We start from the raw sequence: 16,507 nt of genomic DNA, 5'->3' as shown, positions 1-16,507 counted from the left end.
TGAGAGGCTAATTTGTTCCTTCATGAGGACCATTTCTGAGTATTTAACTTACTCTCTGTCACATATTCTTGAGATGAGACTTTGTGTATCAAATCCTGCTGTGGATACAGAGACCATGGATAAGAAACAATGCAGTAAAATATGGGAGAAGCCAGCATTGTGGTGCAGAGGGTTCAGCCACCGCCTGCAAAGCTGGCATCACATATGGGCACTGGTTCGTGTCCTGGTCGCTCCACTAATGATCCAGTTCCCTACTAATGGGAGTGGGCAATCAGGAGAAGATGGCCCAAGTACTTGGGTCACTGACATCCACGTAGGAGACCTGGAAGAAATTCCTGGCTCTGGCTTGGCCATTGCAGCCATTTGTGGAATGAGCCAGCACATGGAAGATCTCTGTCTGTCCTTCTCTTTTTATACTCTTTCAAATAAACTTAAAAAGATATCAGAGAAGATCTTTTCCACTAACTGCAAATAGTCCTCATTTAAGTACAACTTTTAAGGTGAACCTTAATTGACAAGTTGTCTGACCAGAATTTGCTTTACACAAAATGCTAAAGAGAATCAGGTAGCCATAAGAGGTGCTAGAACTGCCTTTCCATTTCTGACAACAGTGACACTCTCCATGTGGGACAACATGGCCCAGGCACAAAGAATGTACACATCAGAAAGCCAATTTGGCCAAGTGACTCTCAACATTTCATAGCATTTTCTGTGGCCAGACATGAGCTGTCTCTGACTTTTGTTAACAGTCATCAACATCAGGCAAGTGCAGAGGAAACAGAGCTGGGTAACACGTCACAAGGTGAGCTGGAAGTAAACCCATCAGGAGTCTGGGGTGAGGGAGGAGAGGTCAGGAAGGGAACCCTGGGTAAAGTTGGAGAAATACAAAGAAACAGGTGAAACCCAACTTACTAGATACAATTTAAATTATTTGACTGCTGATTAAACTAGCCAATTGGTTAAGGCAATAACAGAGTCAATGAATTTTTCTGGTCAAAGTTTCCTTATTTTTATTCTTTTTTATTTTATTCTTTTTTATTTCTTTATTTTACTTTTATTTCTTTATTTTATTCTTTTTATTTGTGTTAGTAGCTATAAATGCAATGGAAGATCATCTTCTGGAAACTTTTATGCATCATTCTACTATTTTTATTATTATTTATTAATGAAGAGATTTCACAGATAAAATTTTAAGATAACCATACTTCCATCCCTTCCTCCTTCAATCCCTCTCCCAACTTTTCTTCCATCTTTTAATTTTTGCAATATAATTTCAGTTTACTTTATAATCACAAACATAATGTACTACTAACCCTAATGTTCATAAGTAAAAAGTAGAAAGACCATTGTTCCAAAGGAGACAAGGGCTAAAAACAAAAATCAAATCTTAAAACGTCAGTTTCATTTTTATACCTTTTTTCTGTTCTATATTAACTATCATGTATCAGAAAAACTCTATGCTAGAGCACCTATTTATTTACAACAAGTGTTAATGGATTTAAAGGGATTCAATGCTCTAATACAACCATAATAGGAGAGTTCAACATCTCATTTTCATCAATGGACAGATCAACTAGGCAAAAAATCAACAATGAAACAACAGAGCTAACCTACACTACCAACCAAATAGATCTAATTGATATCCACCCAACATTTCATTGCACAGCTGCAGAAAACACATTCTTTTCTACAGTGCTTGGAATATTCTTCAAGATAGACCATATGTTATGCCATATAACAAGTCCCAACAAAGTATTAAAGAAAGAATTCAGTTAAAATTTAAAATTTAAACCCCTAAGAATAATTGTGTGTTAATTACTGAGTTCAACCAATAGTACTAGAACCACAACAACAACAACAAATACTAAAAAGGATAAAGTATTACATTGTACATCTAAAGTAAGAATTCATATTGTTTTCTGTTCATAACAGAATGAAACTGTAAATTAATAACTCAAGGAACTAAAAAAATATATGAACACATGGAGACTTAACAACATGCTCCTGAATGAACAGTGGGTCATAGAAGAACTCAAAAGAGAAATTTAAAAATTTCCTCAAAACAAATTAAAATAACAATATATCATATAAATATTATGGAATACAGCAAAAGCAGCATTAAGAGAAAAGATTTTAGCAATTACGGTGTACATCAAGAATTTGAAAAGATATCAAAAAATGATCTAACAATGCATCTCAGGGACCCAGAAAGAATAAATGAAGCCTAAAATTAGTAGAGGAAAGAAATAATAAAAATTGACAAGAAACAACAAAACTGAAACAGAAAAAATATAAAGTATCAGTGAAATGAAGAGCTGGCTGTTTTGAAAAATAAAGGAAATTAATACATCATTGGCCCAACTAACCAAAATACAGAGGGACAGGACTCAAATTAGAAAAATTAGAGATAAGAAGGTAACAATAGATGTCACAGAAATAAAAAGAATCATCAGGAATTACTATGACCAGCTATATGCCAACAAATTGGAAAATCTAGAAGAAACAAATATTCCTGGACACCTACACTCTACAAAGAAGACAAGTCATGAAGACACAGAAAACCTAAACAGATCAATAAGACAGAGGTTGAATCAGGAATAAAGACTCTCCTACCCTTAAAAAAGCCAAGGACCTGGTAGTTCCACTGCCAAATTCTAAAGAACAATCAGTTGTTTCCAAGATAGTCAAAACAAAATTAAAAAAAAAAAAAAAAACAAGATAGTCAAAACAACTGAAAGGGAGGAAATCCTCCCAAACTCCTTATCTGAGGACATAATCACCTTTATTCTAAAACCAGAAAAAGACAAACGAAGAGAATTATAGACCACTATCACTGATGAACATAGATGCAAAAATCCATAAAAAAATACCAGCTAGTCAAATCCAACAACACATCAGAAAGATTGCCCAGAGGGAGATCTATCCCAGGGATAGTTCAACATATGCAAGTCAATAAACGTGATACATCACATTAACAAACTGACAAATAAAAACCACATGATTATCAATAGTTGGGAGAGAACACATTTGATAAAATATAAAATCCATTCATAATAAAAAAAAAAAAACCTTAAGCAAAATGGGTATAGAAGGAACCTATCTCAACACAATCAAGGCAATATATTACAAACCCAAAGTCAGCATTATATTGGAAGGGGAAAAGCTGGAAGCATTTCCACTAAGATCTGGAACAAAACAAGGATACTTACTCCCACAATTGCTATTCAATATAGTTCTGGAAGTTTTAGCCAGAGCCATCAGGCAAGAGAAAGAAAGGAATGCGAATTAGAAATAGGAAGTCAAATCATCCCTATGTGCAAATGACATGATCCTATATGTGGGCAACTAAAAGACTTCACTAGGAGATTATGGGAACTAATAAGAGTCTGCCAAAATTGCAGGTTATAAAATCAATACACAAAAATCAATACCCTTTGTGTACCCAAGCAACATCATGGCTGAGAAAGAACTTGTAAGATCAGTACCATTCGCAATAGCTACAAAAATTTAAATACCTTGGAGTAAATTTAGTCAAGAATGTGAAAGAGCTCTACAATGAAAATTACAGAACATTAAAGAAATACGCAGAAGCCACACAAAAATAATGGAAAAATCTTTCATGTCTACTGATTGGAATAATTAGTTTCACCAAAATGTCAATACTACCTAAAGTAAACTACAGATTCAATGCAGTCCTAATCAAAATACCAAGGACATTCTTCTCAGATCTAGAAAAAAAAATGCTAAAATTCATATGGAAACACAAGAGTCCCTGAATAGCTACAGCAATCTTACAAAAACAAATTCAGCCGGCGCCGCAGCTCACTAGGCTAATCCTCCGCCTTGCGGCGCCGGCACACCGGGTTCTAGTCCCGGTCGGGGCACCGATCCTGTCCCGGTTGCCCCTCTTCCAGGCCAGCTCTCTGCTGTGGCTAGGGAGTGCAGTGGAGGATGGCCCAAGTTCTTGGGTCCTGCACCCCATGGGAGACCAGGAGAAGCCCCTGGCTCCTGCCATCGGAACAGCGCGGTGCGCCGGCCGCAGCGCGCTACCGCGGCGGCCATTGGAGGGTGAACCAACGGCAAAAGGAAGACCTTTCTCTCTGTCTCTCTCTCTCTCACTGTCCACTCTGCCTGTCAAAAAATAAATAAACAAATAAATAAAATAAAATAAAAATAAAAAAAGTAAAAAAAAATAAATAAAAAAAAAAAAAACAAATTCAGAGGTAGCATAGTCCCAGATTTCAACACATACTAGGGCAGTTTAATCAAAACAGCACAAAAACACACATGTACATTGATGGGACAGAATAGAAATCTCAGAAATAAATTCACTAATATACATGCAACTAATCTTTGACAAACAAGCTAAAAATCACTTCCTGGAGAAAGGACAGTCTCTTTAATAAATGGTGCTGAGAAAAATTGGATCTCCATGTGCAGTACAATAACAAGGCCTCAATCTTACACCTTACATAAAAGTCAGCTTACAATGGATCAGGGACCTAAATATACAAACTGATAACATCAAATTACAAAAGGAAAACAGGAGGAAATTCTGAAAGACGTTGGCATAGGCAAAGACTTCTTGGCTAAGACCCCAGAAATACAGGAAATTAAAGAAAAAACAGAAAAAATGGGATTATATCAACCTAAGAAGCTTCTATACTGCAAAGGGAACTCAACAAAGTTAAGAGGCAAGCGAGAATGCGAGAAAATATTCTCAAACTATACGTCTGATAAAGGATTAACATCCAAGATGTATAAAGCACTTAAACTCGACAACAACAAAGAAATGGGCAAAGGACATGAACAGGTACTTTTGAAACAATGAAATACAAATGCCCTACAAACACATGAGAAAATGTTCAGGATCACTAGCCATGAGGGAAATGCAAATCAGAACTACAATGAAGTTTCACTTCACCCCATTTAGAATGGTTATCTTCCAAAAAGCTAAAAACCTCAAATGCTGGTGAAGACATGGGGGAAAAAAAGGTACCCTTGTCTACGGCTGGTGGGAATGTAAACTAGTACAATCATTGTCGAAGACAGTATGGAGATTCCTCATAAAGCTGAATGTAGATCAACCATATGATCCAACAATCCCACTCCTGGGAATTTGGAAATTCACCCAAACAAAATGAAATCAGCATATGAAAGTTATTTGAGGGCCAGCACCAATAGGCTAATCCTCTGTCTGCAGCGCTGGCACCCAGGGTTCTAGTCCTGGTCAGGGCACTGGATTCTGTCCTGGTCCTCTTCCTGTCCAGCTCTCTGCTGAGACCTGGGAGTGCAGTGGAGGATGGCCCAAGTGCTTGGGCCCTGCACCCGCATGGGAGACCAGGAGAAGCACCTGGCTCCTGGCTTTGTATCAGCGTGGTGCGCCAGCCGCAGTGCGCTGGCTGCAGCGGCCATTGGGGGGTCAACCAATGGAAAAGGAAGACCTTTCTCTTTGTCTCTCTCTCTCTCACTGTCCACTCTGCCTGTCAAAAAAAAAAAGAGTTATTCATACCTCCACGTTTATCGCAGCTCAATTCATAATAGCAAAGACATGGAATCAACTCAGGTGTCCATCAGAATGACTAGATAATGTGGTATATATACAAACAATAGAATACTGCACATCCAGAAAAAAGAATGAAATTATTCACAATACTCCAAGGAAGGAAATTAAATATCCAATGAAACATATAAGGCATGACTGTCAGTCCTCTGAACTCACATATATAAGAATTAACTAATTTTGAGTCTCTGAACCAGTTACAGTTACACCTTATGTGATGCAAAATCAAATTTCAGCTATTCTCACTTTCTCCCCAGTCCCTATCCCCAACAGACACTAAGGTTCTGTAGTGTAAAGATGCAAAGGCCTTGGGAACTGGGGACCCTGTGATATTGCTCATTGATTCTCAAGGTTCCCTCATGCCTTCAGCATCACCCTATCAGCTCAGGAAACGAGTGTCATTCGATGCATCTGGGGCTGCTGAGTTGTGTCTCATGTTCCAAGGAGCACAAAGCGCCCCTGAAGGCCTCCTCTGCAACCGACTGACACAAAGTGCCATATCTCTCTCTGCTCCTCCAGGGAATCCTGACACACGCCTCTGAGTCCAGTGGGAACATCTGCTTTTCAAATGTAATTTCTTGGTGTATAATTCAATTCCTCGCAGTATATCTACAAGACTGTATAAGCACCATCACTATCTAATTCCAGAACATTTTCTTCAAAGCAGAAAGAGAACCTGCATCGTAGTCACTCTCCGTTGCCCCCTACCTAGCCCTGAGCAAATACTAATCTATTAGTTCCTATAAAATTTGAGTATTCTTGATAGTTCTTATGAATTGAAGCATACCATATTTGGCCTTTTCAAACTTCCTTCTTTCACTTAATACATTTTCTAAGTTTATGTGTATGGGAGATTGAATAATTCCTTTTTAGGACTGGATTATACATCATTGTATGTGTATGGTAGATTGAATAATTCCTTTTTAGGACTGGATTATACATCATCGTATGTGTATGCCAAATTTTGCATTAACTGTGGATAGACATTTACTTGGATAACGCTGCTTCAAACTTGTGTAAATGCATTTCTGTGTGGACATACACTATGGTTTCAATGTGTCCCCAAAGTTCATGTGTTTGAAACTTAATCCCCAACTGTGCATGTTGATAGTATTTGGAGGTAGGCATCTGGGAGCTATTTAGGGTAGATGGGCACATGATGATGAGATTAGTGGCTTGGAAGAAGAGGAGGAGCAACCAGGACCGGCACACTCCTTGCTTTTGCCATTGGATGTCCTCTACCGTGGTCTGGACCAGTAAGCTAGGATACTTCCGGTCTCTAGAACTATGGGAGGTGAATTTCTTTTTTTTATAAATTACTCAATCTATAGTATTCTGTTAAGTAGCAGAAAACTGACTTTTTAAAAATCTTATTTCTGTTATTTTTGGTATGTAACCAGGCATGGAGTTGCTGAGCTACAAGGGAACTTGGTCTAATTTGTGTTGATTAACAAAATACCTGATGCTGGGTTATTTATATAGAAAAAAAAGTTTATGTGGCTCGCAATTCCTGTGGCTGGAAAGTCCAAACAGCATGGCGCCAGCAAGTGATGAGGGCCCCTGGCCTGCAGCACAGCACAGCCATGGGATCAAGGCGGGAGCATGTGTGTGAGAGTGGCCTGTGTGGACAAAATCACATGGCAAGAGACGCAGCCAGACGCATCGCGAACCCAAGCTCATTCTTTCATGTTCAACCTGCTCTCTCTGAATGGGCCCAGATGGAGACAGGCATCAACCCCTGCCAAGGGTGATGCCCCCGAGTTCATGACCACCACTGGGCCCCACCTCTTAAAGGTCCACCACCTCTTACATTGCAAACCAACCTTCCAGACTGTGAGACAAGCCATATCCCAGCTCCAGCTCAAATTCAGTATTGCAACAGACTGCCAGCTTTCGTAAAGCAATGCCAGCAGTGCATGAACATTTCAGGTTTTCTCTATCCTGAGCAGGTCTTGTTGTTGACCGATCACCGCCTTCCTGGTGGGTACCAGGCGGCATCTACTGTAGTGTTGACTTGCACTTCCCCCGCGACTGATGCTGAGCACTTTGCCATGTGCTTCTTCTCCATTATCATGTAACCTTTGTAGAAAAAAATTGGATCTCTTACCTGAGAATTTAATTACATTTTTTGTTAAATGTTCAGATTTATATTTCTAAAAAGCATTTTATTCTTGTTTTAAAGGCAGGGTGACAGAGAGCAAGGGAGAGACAGGAAGAGAGACCATGAGAAATCTCCCACCTGCTGGTTCCCTTGCCAAATGCTCCCAACAGCAAGGCCTGGGCCAGGAACTCCGCGTGACCCCTGCAAACAGGTTCCTTCATTCTGTGGTGATTTTCAAATGTTCATGATTTACTGACATCCATTTGCATGGCAGAGCTTACGGAGAGACAGAGAAAGATCTTCCACCAACTGGTTCAGCGCCCAGATGTCTACAGCACCAAGGCTGGGCCAGGCTGTAGGCAGAAATCCACAACTCCAGCTGAGTCTCCCCCCTGGGTGGTAGGGATCCATGAACTTTAGCTATCATCTGCACTCCCAGGACGTGCTAGGAGGAAGCCAGTGCAGAAGCAGAGTAGCTGGGATGCAGGAGTCCCAGTGGTGGCTTCACCCACTGAGAGCAACACCTGCCCTGGGGATTTATTTCTTCACTTTATTGATACTGTCATTTGAGACACAAATTTTCAGACTGCATGAAGTCCAATTTATCTTCATATTTTCTTTGGCTGTTTGTTCTTCAAGTGTCATTCCTAAGGAACCATTGCCTAACCCAAGATCATATAAAGATTTATACCCATGTTTTCTTGCAACAATTTTACAGTTTTAGCTCCTAAAGTCCTTATCACATGTGAGCTCAGGTTGTAAATGGCGTAAACAGCTTATGGTGTCCAGTTGCATTCTTTTGCATGAGATTATGTGGTTTCCCTGGACAGATTTTTCTTCAAAGACATCTTTCTCCATTGAACTGTCACAACACCTTGTCAAAAGTCAATCAATGGTCAATGTAAAGATTTCTGGACTCTCAAACATACTCCATGGAGCTTTAAGTTTACCCTTAAGTCAGTATCCAGCCGTCTTAATTCCCATGGCTTCATATGAAGTTTTGGAGCTGAGTAGTATGAATTGTTTTCCTTACTCTGGGTGCTGAATTTTCCATGTGATTTTTTGATCAGATTTTTAAATTCTGCAAAGCTGCTGCTGAGATTCTTCCAGAGACAGCACGGTGAGGGCTGACATCCATGATCCCCACCCCAAGTTTGTCTTAAGTCGCCATGCAGGACTTTCTGAACACTGGACAGCACATGGCACACAGGCCAGAGAGAAGGAAATCCAGGCTTTTCTCAAAAGTGATGGGTATTTCGTCTGCTTCATAGCTCAGCACTCTCGTTTCTTTGGTGAAAAATCAACTTCACATCTTTGGATCTAATGTTCAGTGGGACTTCTTAGTTAGACCTCAGCGTGGTCCTCATCACTGTGGACACGAGCGGCCTCAGAGCAGGGCTGAGAGACGTCCAGCTCTGTGTGCTGGGCTGAGGAGGTGTTAATCTGGAGTACAAGTGTTACTTTATGAATAAACGCTAACATCGGATAAGAATGCCCTGGTGGCTGCTCCACAGATCCTGATCAAAAGCATCCAAAGATATTACTGACCGATGCTACAGGAGAACTGGAAATTCAGTGAGGAGAAGAATGCTTTGAAAAGGACTGTCCATGGGGCTGGCACTGTGGTATAGCCAGTGAAGCTGCTGCCTGCAGTGCTAGCATTTCACATGGGCACCGGTTCAAGTCCTGGCTGCTGCACTTCCACTCCAGCTCTCTGCTGTGGCCTGGGAAAGCAGTGGAAGATGGCCTAGGTCCTTGGGCCCCTGCACCCTCACGGGAGACCTGGAGGAAGCTCCTGGCTCCTGGCTTCAGATCAGCACAGCTCCAGCCATTGCAGCCACTTAGGGAGAGAACCCGTGGATGGATGACCTTTTTTTTTTCCCTCTCTCTGCCTGTGACTCTGCCTTCCAAATAAATAAATAAATAAACCTTTAAAAAAAATGCCTGCCCAGAGTGTGAGTCCAGTGTACACAGTTAATTTTGAATGCTGACATCAGGAGGAAGCTAGACAAAGCTAACAAGGAAAATCAACTAAACCCCTGAGCAACAGAGTTAATAAAACCAGAAAATTTGAGAGTGATAACACTTATAAAATTCATGTATCACTGAACTTTTGAAATTCATAGTGGCAAAAAGAAGCTTGAGAGACAGAAATGCTTTTTAAAAAGATGTATATGTTCATTTGAAAAGCAGAAGAAGGAGGAGATAGGGGAGAGGGGGGAGGGGGAGAGCAGCAGAGGGAGACATAACAGATAGAAGATCACATATGTCATCTATCTGCCCATCCATCCATCGGCTGGTTTGCTCCCCAAATAATCACAATGTAACTTATTTGGGAGGCAACACTTCCTGGACTTAGGGTTAACACCTTCACAAGATTCGGATAAGGAACATACAGTCCATAGAGAGGCAGGAGAGACCAACCTTTTGTTTTTCAGAGAGTCTTCTAGGGGGAAGCACAGAGTGAGTGGAGGGCCAGTTCCCAGCGCAGAAAGGTGAATGGTTGGAGTGACAGGGCCGGTGGGACTGGCATGCCACTGTGTTCACCAATGGCCTGGGAGTGGAGGCTGGAGTCACACTGCTAGACCTGCAGGGGACACAGTGGTGTTTATGCCAGAGGGGACAAGTAGAAGGATGACAAGGCTCCCTGGAACCCAGTAGGCCAAAGTCCAGGGGATGGCCAGGTCAGTGCCAAGTAACCACGCATGTTTGGTCCACTGGAGGAGGCATCCCCTGAGTTACAGGCCAGGCCAGGCATCCTCCATCAGCTCAGCCTCCATGAAAAGCTCTGGGCCTCACTGGGAACAGCAGATCAGCCCCTGGGAAAGGTGCACCTGCCATTGGAGATAGGAGGAAGAACTGAGGTCATATTGAGAAAGCGTAATATAGAAGAAAGGCCAAATGTCTGCAGCAAGGCCAGCCTTCCTTGGTTATGAAGCACACAGCTGGCTCTGCTTCCCAGTGGCTTTTTAACCCTGAATAAATCTGGGGGAATTTGAAAACCCACACCCACCGCAGAGTGCCTGGGGTGGTGGTGAAGGAGACACATGTACATCTCAACTTGAAGGCAAATTCCCTCTGTCACACTCTTTGTGTCCCCCTCAAATTCAGATGGCAAAGGCCTCGTGCCCCAGTGAGGCTGTGTTTGCACAAAGGATCTCTGAGGAAGTCACTAGGCTAACCAAGGTCACAGGGTCAGGCCTGGACCCAGCAGCACCAATGTCCCTAAGAGAGACAAACCACATCCTTTGTATACACAGACAATGCCATGGCTGAGAAAGCACCTGTAGGATCAGTCCCATTCACAACAGCTACAAAAAATTTCAGTATCTTGGAATAAATTTAACCAAGGCGGTCAAAGATCTCTACGAAGAAAATTACAAGACATTAAAATAAGAAATAGAAGACACCCCAAAAAAATGGAAAAATCTTCCATGTTCATGCATCAGAATAAATATCAAATTGTCCATACAGCTGAAAGCGATTTACAGATTCAATGCAATTCCAATCAAAATACCAACAACATTCTTCTAAGATTTAGAAAAAAAGCAACACTAAAATTCATATGGAAACACAAGAGACCCCGAAAAGCTAAAGCAATCTTATACAACAAAAACGAAGCCAGAGGCATCACAATACCAGATTTCAAGACATGCTACAGGTTATAATCAAAATAGCCTGGTCTGGCACAAAAATAGACAGGCAGACCAACAGAACAGAATAGAAATCAATCCATGCATCTACAACCAACTCATCTTTGACAAAGGAGCTAAAATCAATTCCTGGAGCAAGGACAGACTTTTCAACAACTGATACTGGGAAAATTGGATCTGCGTGCAGAAGTAGGAAAGCAGACCCTTACCTGACACCCGAGAGCTCACTCATTCCCTCCAGGTGAGGAGAGCCCATGGTTTTTCCCCAACCAGCAGGAGAGCTCTCACGAGGATCCAACGCCAGCGTCTAGATCATGGACTTACAGCCTCCATAACTGTGAGGAAATGAACCCCAATAACAAAGATCACCCCGCCTGTGGGGGTTGTTGTGGCAGCCAGAGCACACCACTCAAGAGCCAGATCAGGACTGTAAAATTAACACTAATAAGTGAAGTATGAATGTAAATACCTAAAGGAGAAATTACTACAAACTTCCTATTTTAGAACCTCAGCTAGAGACCATCTATCTAATGAATTGAAGAATAGCGTGCTGTTATTTTATCTGTATATGAATTCATGTGAGCTGCAGAGAGGATGAGGACAAAAGGGGAGAGGAAAAGGGCTCGCATCAGCTGATTCATTCCCCAGATGCCTCTCATCGCCAGGGCTGAGCTGAGGCTTAGGCTGGGGGCTGGAAAGTCAATCCAGGACACCCACCTTGGGGTGGGAATGCAGTGACTGGAGCCACACTGCTGCCTCCACGCTCTGTGTTAGCAGAAAGCTGTCAGGAGTTGGCGGTGTGCACTGATGTGGGGGCTGGGCATTTCAACCCAGTGTCTTACCCGCCAGGACAAATGTCTACCGCCAGATATTCATGTTACGTGCAGCCACACATCTGTGATTTTCCTCCCTGTATTTACTTTCCAGGTATGCTATGAATCATGTGCTATTTCTGTAATGTTTTCTCTTGCACCAAGGTTGATGTATCTTGGTTAGCTAACACTTGTTATGTGTAAATTGTTAGTATTTTTGTGAAATTTTGCATACTTCCACCAGCTTTCATTCACATCTGAGCTGGGAGATGAGGAGGATCACCACACAGACTGGCTTCTGTGCTCACATCCTTCCTGGGCCATGCCCTGTACACAGCCTCTGGGACCCTGCATCCCACGGGGGCACATGCATGGCCTGCCCCAGAAGCAGCCTGAAAGACAACTGGCAACAACTCTGCAAGCCCCAGAGGACAGTCCTTGCAAAAGCTCATGGAAAAGGGAAATCATTTATTTTGGTGCAGAAAAAAATTAAAATCCACACAATACAGGGTTCTTCCAAAAGTTTATGGAAAGTACATGATGTATTATATGAAATATCTGCATGGATCGAAAATCATTGCACCAAAATGAACTTAGCATTCCTTTCCATGAACTTTTTGAAGCACCCTCAGACATCTATTCTTCTAAACCCAAATTAAATGCATCCTTACCTCATTTTCTCCTTAAAAACCTGGATAAATGCCCATGGGTGCTCCAATATCACCTAACTCAAGGGAGAAGAAGTCTGATTATATTTTAGATATTTTATTCTTGATTATATTTTATTCTTGATTATATTTTAGAAAACCATATGGCAGTGCGCAAGTGAGGGCCCTGACACTTGGGACCCAGCCTCTCCACGGCAGTCCGACTCTGTTCCCGGACAATGGGAGGAGAGGTGCCTGACACAGCTGTGCTTGTGTTTCCTTTCCGGAAGACCTAGAAATCCTGATGGCAGAATGGAGGTTCTGAGCTGGGGTCCCACAGTAGCTCTGTTCCTTCCTTGCTGGTGATCTTGGGGCTGTTGACTTGTTCTGTGCTTCAGTTTCTCTTCTGTAAAATGGGACTAATAAGAGACTCATGTGCAGCTATTTTGATCACTCATTGAGTTAACACACACAACTCACATAGAAAAATTCTTGGTCACATAGGAAGTACTCAACAAATTTGTTAATTACTATTATTATCTTTAACAAAACTTAGAGAATAATGTAATACTTAAAGAAGCAGTTTCTTATCTAAGAAATTATCACCTATATGAATGCCTTGAAGTGTTTCCCTACATTTTCTTCCAGCAACTTCATAGTCTCAGGTCTTCAATTTAAGTCTTTGATTCATCTTGGGTAATTTTTGTATACGGTAAGAGGTAGGGTTCTTACTTCATTCTTCCACATACACACATCCAGTTTTACCAGCACCATTTATTGTAGAGATTATCCTCTCTCCAATGGGCACTTTTGTCAAAAATCAGTTGGCTGAATCTATATGGATTAACTTTTTGGCTGTCTACTCTGTTCCACTGATCTGTAGTTCAGTTTTATCCCAGTACCATGCTGTTTTAATTTCTATAGCTTTGCAATATGCTTTGATGTCAGGTATTGTGATATCTCCAGGTTGATTTTTTTTTTTTTTTTGTCCAAGACTGCTTTGGTTATTTTGGGTCTTTTTTGCACTTCTGTATGAATTTTAGGATTATTTTCTCTAATTCCGTAAAGAATGTCTTTGGTATTTTGATATGGATTGCACTGAATCTGTAGATTGTTTTAGGCAATCTTCCAATCCATGAGCAAGGAGTCTCACTCTACTTTTGGGTCCTTGATGATTTCTTTCATCAATGCTGAATAATTTTCATTGCACCAATCTTTCATGTATTTGGTTAAGTTTATTCCTAAATACTATGTTTTTGGAGGCTATATTAATGAGATTTTTAAATTTCTTTATCAGTGAGTTCACCATTGGTATATAAAAAGCTACTGTTTTGTATGTTTACTCTGTAAGCTCCAACAGCTTTTTAGACATCCCCCCACCCCCCAAAGCAAAGGCAACAAGAGCGGCATCAGACAAGCGGGATTATATCAAACTCAGAAGCTTTTGCACAGCAAAGGAAACAATCAAAACAGTGAAGCAAGGATGTGGCAAAGGGGAACTCTCAGACTCTGCTGGTGGGAAGGTCAGTCACTTCAGTCAGTGTGAAAAACAGTACCAAGATTTCTCAACCTACTAGAAATAGACTCTCCATACGATCTAGCAACCCCACTCCTAGGTGTACCACCAAAATACACGAACACACTGCACCAAAGAGACACCAGCACCACCATGTTTACAGCAGCCAAACAGGGAATTAACCAAAGTAGTCGTCATATGAACAGAAACAGAAAATGTGGCATGGACACACATTGGAGTATTACTCAGTCATAATAAAGAATGGAATTCTATCATTGGTATCAAAATGGTTACAACTGAAAGACATCAGGTTGAGTGAAATAAGCCAGACACAGACAAACAACATGTGTTTTCCCTTATATTTGGGAGTTAAAATTTAAAATCAAAATCAAAACAAAAACAAGAGAAGAAACACCTGTAACAGCATTACTGTAGATATATTTTGTCTTAAATTATCTTAAATATAGTTTGTCTTAAATTGTTGTCAAACTAACTGTGAAGAATGACATACTATTCTAGTTTTAATGATCTGTGATTATTTAAAAAATTTACTGTTTGGGCCGGCGCCATAGCTCACTTGGCTAATCCTCTGCCTTCGGTGCTGGAATCCCATATGGGCGCCGGATTCTGTCCCGGTTGCTCCTCTTCCAGTCCAGCTCTCTGCTGTGGCCCGGGAGTGCAGTGGAGGATGGCCCAAGTCCTTAGGCCTGCACCCGCATGGGAGACCAGGAGGAAGCACCTGGCTCCTGGCTTTGGATCAACGTAGCTCTGGCTATAGCGGCCATTTGGGGGGTGAACCAACGGAAGGAAGACCTTTCTCTCTGTCTCTCCCTCTCACTGTCTGTAACTCTACCTGTCAAATATATAAATAAATTTACTGTTTATAAGTGAAATTACCATGCTTTCATTTGATTTCTGTTTGTAGCTCTGCCTACACTCCTGCTGATCTATTGTCCTTTTACTTGCTGAACTCTTCAGTGGAGCATTATGCTTTTGACTATAATATACATTAAAAATAAATTCTAAAAAATTCAGTGTTTTATTAAATGTTTCTTGTGGTAACTGGAAAGTTTGGTCATTTTTTAAAAAATTTATTTTATTTGAAAAGCAGAGTTAGAGGCAGAGGCAGAGAGAGAGTGAGAGGTCTTCCATCTGCTGGTTCACTCCCCAGATGGCCTCAACGGCCAGAGCTGCACCAATCCAAAGCCAGGAGCTTCTTCCAGGTATTGTACATGGGTGCAGGGGCCCAAGCTCATGGGCCATATTCCACTGCTTTCCCAGGCCATAGCAGAGAGTTGGATGGGAAATGGAGCAGCCAGGACCCCAAGCAGTGCTCATAGGGAATGCCAGCACTGCAGGTGGCGGCTTTACCCGCTACACCACAGCGCCAGCCCCAAGTTTGGTCATTTTTTAAAATCCCACCACGTTTGAAGAAGTGAATTTCACTTACAAATGGAGTGAAAATCCAAGTGGTTACATCTACCTAACAAAGAATAGTGGCTAAGATTGGTTAGAAGTATATTCTGAGGACTCTAAGAGTTCAAACATCAACAGCTATGTTTAACCATAACAAAGGTGCCACTGTGGGGAACAATGTTCAGATACTCCACTCTTCTCTGAAATATGAGTAACTCGCCTGTCAGAGCAGTTTTCTGTCCTCACCTGACCTCGGGAGGACTCCCTCAAACCCAGGATGTTTCCACGTCTCAGGGAGAAAGACCGTCTGTTCATCTGGGTGATGCCCCACTATCAGGGTGGGAGGTTCTTGAACTTAAGAATAATGAGTGAAGAGTCAGTCTTTTGGCACAAGTTAAACCACCTCCTGGGATGCTGGCATCCCATATAAGCACTGGCTGCTCCACTTCTAATCCAGCTCCCTGCTAATGCACCTAGGAAAGCAATGGAGAATGGTCCTAGTACTTGCATCCCTGCCACTCATGACAGGAGACCAGCGTGGAGTTCCAGGTTCCTGGCATTGGCCTGGCTCAGCCCTGGCAGTTGGGGCCATTTGGGGGAGTGAACAACTGGATTGACAATCTCTCTCAATCTCTCTCTCTCCTCCTCCTTCTCTCCCTCCACCCCTCCCTCTGTTTCTTCCCTTCTTTCTATAACTCTGCCTTTCAAATAAATAAGTCTTTAAAAAAAAAAAGAGTGATGAGCGACATAGGTTTTGCTTTGTTGGCCAGTAGTCAAAGGTGCCAGTTATCATAGACTC

Source organism: Lepus europaeus, chromosome 15 (assembly GCF_033115175.1).
Source record: "Lepus europaeus isolate LE1 chromosome 15, mLepTim1.pri, whole genome shotgun sequence".
NCBI lineage: Eukaryota > Metazoa > Chordata > Mammalia > Lagomorpha > Leporidae > Lepus > Lepus europaeus.
This window is presented reverse-complemented; position numbering follows the sequence as displayed.